Below are 6,000 nucleotides of genomic sequence, written 5' to 3'. Positions count from 1 at the left end.
GTTAACTATGTTGTATTATGTTTATATTTGAGTATTTGACTTGTCTATTCTCTTTATTTATTGTTATTTCCCTTGTTTATTTCCTTTGTAGGAAACCACACACACACACACACATAGACACACACTTATGTACACCCGCTGTGTTTACAGCCCCAGAGATTAAGTGGTGACAATAAAGTCCCTCAAACGGAACCTCAAGCTCCCTTCTTCTTTCATACTCTGGGACAATTTGGCCTTAAGTGGTGTTCTGGCCGACACACCGGGGTGACCGTAGTGCTCAAAGACGGAATCAGTGCCACAGCCGTGCCTATCTTTGATATCTCCACTACAGATATTGCTTATAAGACCTATGCCTAAAGATAGATTTAATGGATCCTTTACAACATTAGGAAACATAAACGCTTACTAATAAGATTCTGGCATATAATCCCCCCATGTCTTCCTTCATCCAAGCAAAGAAACTCAAGTGTTTCTCTGGAAATTTTTTATTGTGTGAGGAAAGCTTTCTGTCATCTGGCTCTAAAAGCCTTTTCTCACCACTTGGATATATATGCACAGACTCAATTATGCTTCCTGTACAGTAGCGCCAAGCTTTATAATGAAAGAGCCCCGCATCACAGCACAGAGAGATAAAGTGACCATGATACGTGACTTCGTCACGATTTCCGTCCTAATGCATTAATCTGTGTCTGCTCCGAATATCAAAACGCCTTTCTCACCTGAGCTCAACGCACCGCGGTGTTTCTCTTTTTTAAGGCGCTGCATCAGTTTGAAAAAGTTACAACCTGAAGTAATTTAGGCCTATTCCCTTGGAAAATCCTCCTGGTGTGCCCTTGAACATTGAGTCCGCGATGCGAACAGCCATAAAGCTCTCATTTGTCATCTGGATTGTGTCTCGGTTCCCCCCAGAGCTGGCTTGTCGGGACAAAGAAAGAGACAACATGAGGGCTACTTTATTGCCTGATGTTTAGTTGCTTTTAATAAGAAAAATAGAGTTTGGGCCGCTTCATTTTCTCCCACTGCAATTTATGTTCCCAATTCCACTCCATCTTTTTTTGAGTGCACTGTTTCCACCCTGAAAGCTGATTTTAAAAGCTTCAGCAGGTGATGTGACCTCATCTTGAATTTATAAAGCATAAATCAGCGAGTTCTTGAAAGCGCTGAGAATTCACTGCCTACCTGCTCCCCTTTGCGCCATTTAATAAGGTTATATTGAGTCTGACAGGTGTGAATGAAAGCAGTCGTGTTATGGCATATTCATCTCTGTTCCCCCCCTCTTCAAGTCAATGACGGTATAGGCATGTAATGGCTTCCATAGAAATGCTAAGTGAAGCTTCTTTGCTGAAATGACTGGTAGAAGTGCTTATGAAGGAATTACAGAGAAACCTCAGTCCCAGATACACGAATCTGCTGAAAAGTCAAACACATCTTCTTTGCACCAAAACATGGCGTGCCTCCAAGTTTTCTCACCTTTTCAACCCTCCATGCAATTCTCAAGGTGCTTGCTTTGCTCCCAGCATTAAATATTTGTATCCATCCTTCATGGTACGCTTTTACTTTACCACGTGCTCCAGCTACCAGTCAGTTTCTAAACCTACGAACGGTCAAAACAATATTGATCTTCAAGTTATATTCTGTAAAATTCATGGCTAAATGTATTTATTGGGGGGGGGGGGGGGGGGGGGGGTTTGCACCAATACCAGTTTGTACAGAAAGCTTTTTTTCTTTAGTAGAGATAATTTCTCTTCTGCTCAGGATTTTAAGTGGAAGAGGGAAGTCAATTCTTTCAAACAAGAACAATGAATTTTATTGTTAATACTGCACTATGTACGTTACATACACACAATCCTAATGTGTGCAACTAGAATAAATATAAGATAACATTCTTATGACTGTCTGGTTTTTTTTAACTTACAGATATGTAAATAAATATGAGGGATAAATAAGAATTGGACAAGAGATAAACATATATCATTGCAGTCAATTTACATTATGGTTCGAGTGAATAAACATCAGTCCCAGACTGATATAATGACTTCATTATTCTAATAGAATAAGCATTTCTCTAAATTTATAGTAAATAAAGGCTAAAGAATACAGTCCTGCTTATTGCATTAGGGTTAACAACCCACAAGACCCACAGGATCCATAGTTATGACCTTTAATCTATTGATTTGTGTTGCCGAACATGATTTTTCAGTGTTCTTTGTTTTCCTCAACACCGTCTCATTTTGGTGATCAACAAAAACTTTATGCATCTGACATTAAATATATATTTTTATTCAAATGCTTTAGTTGCAAATTTAGGTTCACTGACATAAAAAATAAAATAATACAAATAAAATGCATGTGAGAGGATTATCCCATGTTTGGTTTAAATGCAGTAGTTGGCTAGTGAATAGTAAATTTGGAACCACTGGTGCACAATTATTTTAAAGTGAAATGGGTCTGTGAACCACAGCTCCTCCTTACAAAATCTATAAATATACCAGTCGAGACATAATCACTGCTCTTAGTTTGCCTTGCTATGCAAGACAACTGCAGAGATAACTGATATTGAGCCCAGTCACGACTTTTGTTTTTGCAGCACTCCTGCGCTCTGTTTCGTCATCTGTCTGGTCAACACAGCAGAGGAGCCAAACAGAAAGCACAGGAGCAAAGTGAAACAACAACCGCACATACTCAATTAAACAAACAAACAGGTATACAACATAAATATTAGTGCTGTCAGCATTAGTCTCGTTATGCGGTTATGGCATTAACGTCATTTTAACAAGATTAACGCTGGCAGCACTAATAAATATACTTAATATTCCATACTTCTGCTTACTTTTAGTTACATGTTTTTAGTGATTCTCCTGAGGAAGCCACTATATCTTTAAATAACAGTGTTGTTTGCCGCTAAATTCATGTTCAAAAGTTAATTTTGGGCTTTTCCATTCTATCAAAGTAAACATGAAAGAAAACGTCACCTGACTGAGGGTAAACATCTGGCTTAGAAAGATGCCAAACAGTGGACGAAATCTCATTATGATCCCTCCTTAAGGAAACCTTATATCACCGCTCCACCTAGTCGCAAGTTCTACAAAGTTTCAACTTTCAAACTCTCGTGTTTTACTTTTTCTCTTTGAGGAAAGTGCCGTTGCAGATTTATTGTATCATAACTCTTGAATGACAATTAGTACAGCTCCAGTATACTCACAGACATACCGTTCTCTTCCCATCTCCTCTCCTGACAAATCAGGAGAGATGGACCTCTGCGGGGAGAGTCTGAAATAAAGCAGATTAAGGAAGCGGAGGGTTGTACCTGCCAAGAATCTCTCTGCTGGATTTGCCCATGCGGCTAAGAATTTGGGGAAGTTTCAAAAATTAGCCTGTGAACACGCCTCATGATGGAATTCTCTGTGCAAGCATGTGAGAGGAGGCGTTTAAGTGCATGTGTGCTTGTGAGTGTCTGAGAGAGAAAACTTGAACAATGGCATGGAGATTTCTTCCACTTCTCTAACTTCTCTCATAGTTGGGATTAAGGTGCTGTCTGCGCACAGTGTCGTGGGACTCTCTGCAAACGGAAAGATTAGAGGGAGAAATATTACCTGAAGGCTTACTCTGCTATCTTTTCACATTTTGCCTGACTTCCGTGCTGTGTTGAATGTCCTTTAAACACAGTGTGCTTATGTGTGTGTTTGTGAGTGGTCCATCCCTTCTGTTGTTTGCCAAACTTCCTGTCTAGCAAAAATAAAAAGAACCTGCAGAAGACTGCCAGCCAGTCCACCATGTGACGAAAGGAAGGAAAGTGTCTTCTCTTCTCTTGTGATTGTTCAGCTCGTTCCCACCCTCCTCCTCTGCACCCCTCTTCTCCCCCCCTGTGAGCGGCCAATATCGCTCCTCTCTGCATCTCCTCATCCAAATGAGGCTCAGTGTTTGATGTGCAGACTTCCTTTGAGCCCCTGTGGGAGATGAAGTTGAAGTTTGTTCCCCTTGTTAACAGAGACCCTTGCAGCCAGGATCCAACAGGCAGCCCGCTGCTTCCCTCCCTCCCTCTTGTAGGAGGGAGACGTCTGAGAAACGTTATCTGCTGACTTCAAATGAGCGCTGAAGAGGGGGCAGCTTTGTTAAGGAACACTGTGGCTCCTCCGTGCTATTCAGAATTGTTTTAATTCCTCCTTTGAGCAAAGCTCCTCAGTCGCTCTGGTTTTTATCATTAAAGCACTTCTTCTGTTTCGTTCGAAGGGAGGCCAGATTTGGATGCAACACAGTTGCTGCCTTTAAAGCGGGTGTAATGAAGGTTTAGGAATGACCTTGATGAGAATAGCATCTCTGAAAAAAAGGAAAAAGGAAAAAAAAAGAGTTTCGTCGACTAGAACGCAGGGAAAAAATTAAAAGCTATTAAAGTTGTGTCTTTGTGGAGCAGTCTACTTTTATCACAACTGGACCAGACTAAAGTGTAACCCATTACGCTGGAGAGGATTATAAAGAAATGTTCGCCCAGTATCAGTGTCCTTTGACTGCATGGTGGTCAGTGTTACATTACCTCATTAAGAACTTGTGCAAGCTAAAAATGTGAGAAACTGCAACCAAGATTTACAACCAAATTTAGATTAATGCTTGAACTAATGATGGGTTTATGTTTTTCATTGTTCATTACATTTTCTTTTTTCTTTTTTTTCTTTTTTCTTTTATTTTCTTTTTTAAAAAAAAACAAAAAAAAAAACATTTTCTTTTTAAATTTTTGCAGGCTCTCTTTACTGCTTGGACTCAGGTCTAATTCACACAAAGGGTTTGGAATATCGAGATAAATCACTTTTTAATTTAATACAGCCAAAAATTGTACCATACAAATTGCAAGTAGGTCCCCCTCTCTATCTACCAGCTCTGAGCAGAAAGCCAGGTGGACCACGTCTCAAAGAGTGCACTGACTTCAATGTCATGTTCATAAAACCAGTCTGAAATGATCTGAGCTTGTTGACATGGTCTGGTATCCTGCTGGAAGCAGCCATCAGAAGATGGGTACACTATGGTCATAAAGGGATGGACATTGTCAGCAACAATACTCAGTCTTTGGCATTTAAACAATGACCAGTTTCTACTAACACGGTAAAGTATGCAAAAAATATACCACACACTGTTACTCCACCAACAACAACCTCAACTACTGATACAAGGCAGGATGGATTCATGCTTTCATGTTGTTAAGTTGTGTTTCTTAATGTTTACAGGCCTCCCAAATACTGCACAGACTTTTTTAATGACCTCAGTGAACTGCTGTCTGTGATCTGTGTTGATTTCGACTGTGTAATTATTGTTGGGGATTTTAACATCCATGTGGACAACCCTCAGGACAAAGGGACTAAAGATCTGAGCAACACTCTGGGCAACTTTGGGCTGACTCAGCATGTAACAGAGGCCACACATAACAGAGAACACACTCTTGACCTACTGATCTCCAAGGGCCTGAGCATTTCAAAGGTTACTGTGTCTGATGTGGGCCTGTCTGATCATTACTGTGTTTTCTTTGAAAGTAAAATCTCAGCCCACACAAATATATCAACAGCAGTGATCACAAAACTGTGTATAACTGAAGACAGTAGTGAGATCTTTAACCAGGTCTTCCCATTAACACCTGGCCTGTCCAGAGGTTCAGTCAATGAGCTCGTCAATAGCTTCAATGCTAAAACGTTAAATGTAATGGATACAATTGCTCCCATTAAGGTGAAGGTTATCTCTGGAAGGAAAAAGTCTCCATGGAGAAACTAGCGAAAATGAAAAAAGAGAGTGTAGGAAAGCTGAGCGCGGATGGAGAAAAACAAACCTCCGGGTTCATTATGACATCTATAAAGAGAAACTTCACAATTATAATTTACAACTGAGAAGTGCAAGGAGGTCCAACTTCTCTGACATCATCACTAAAAACAGCCATAATGCTCGGGTCTTATTTTCTACAGTTGACAGGCTAACAAACCCTCCTGTGCCAGTGGCAGCTGAACTTCATTCAACCATGGC

The sequence above is a fragment of the Diplotaxodon limnothrissa genome, linkage group LG23 (genome assembly GCF_057381915.1).
Source record: "Diplotaxodon limnothrissa isolate DT_005_m linkage group LG23, D_limnothrissa_male_GT1.1, whole genome shotgun sequence".
Classification (NCBI taxonomy): domain Eukaryota; kingdom Metazoa; phylum Chordata; class Actinopteri; order Cichliformes; family Cichlidae; genus Diplotaxodon; species Diplotaxodon limnothrissa.
Note: the sequence above shows the minus strand (reverse complement) of the source record.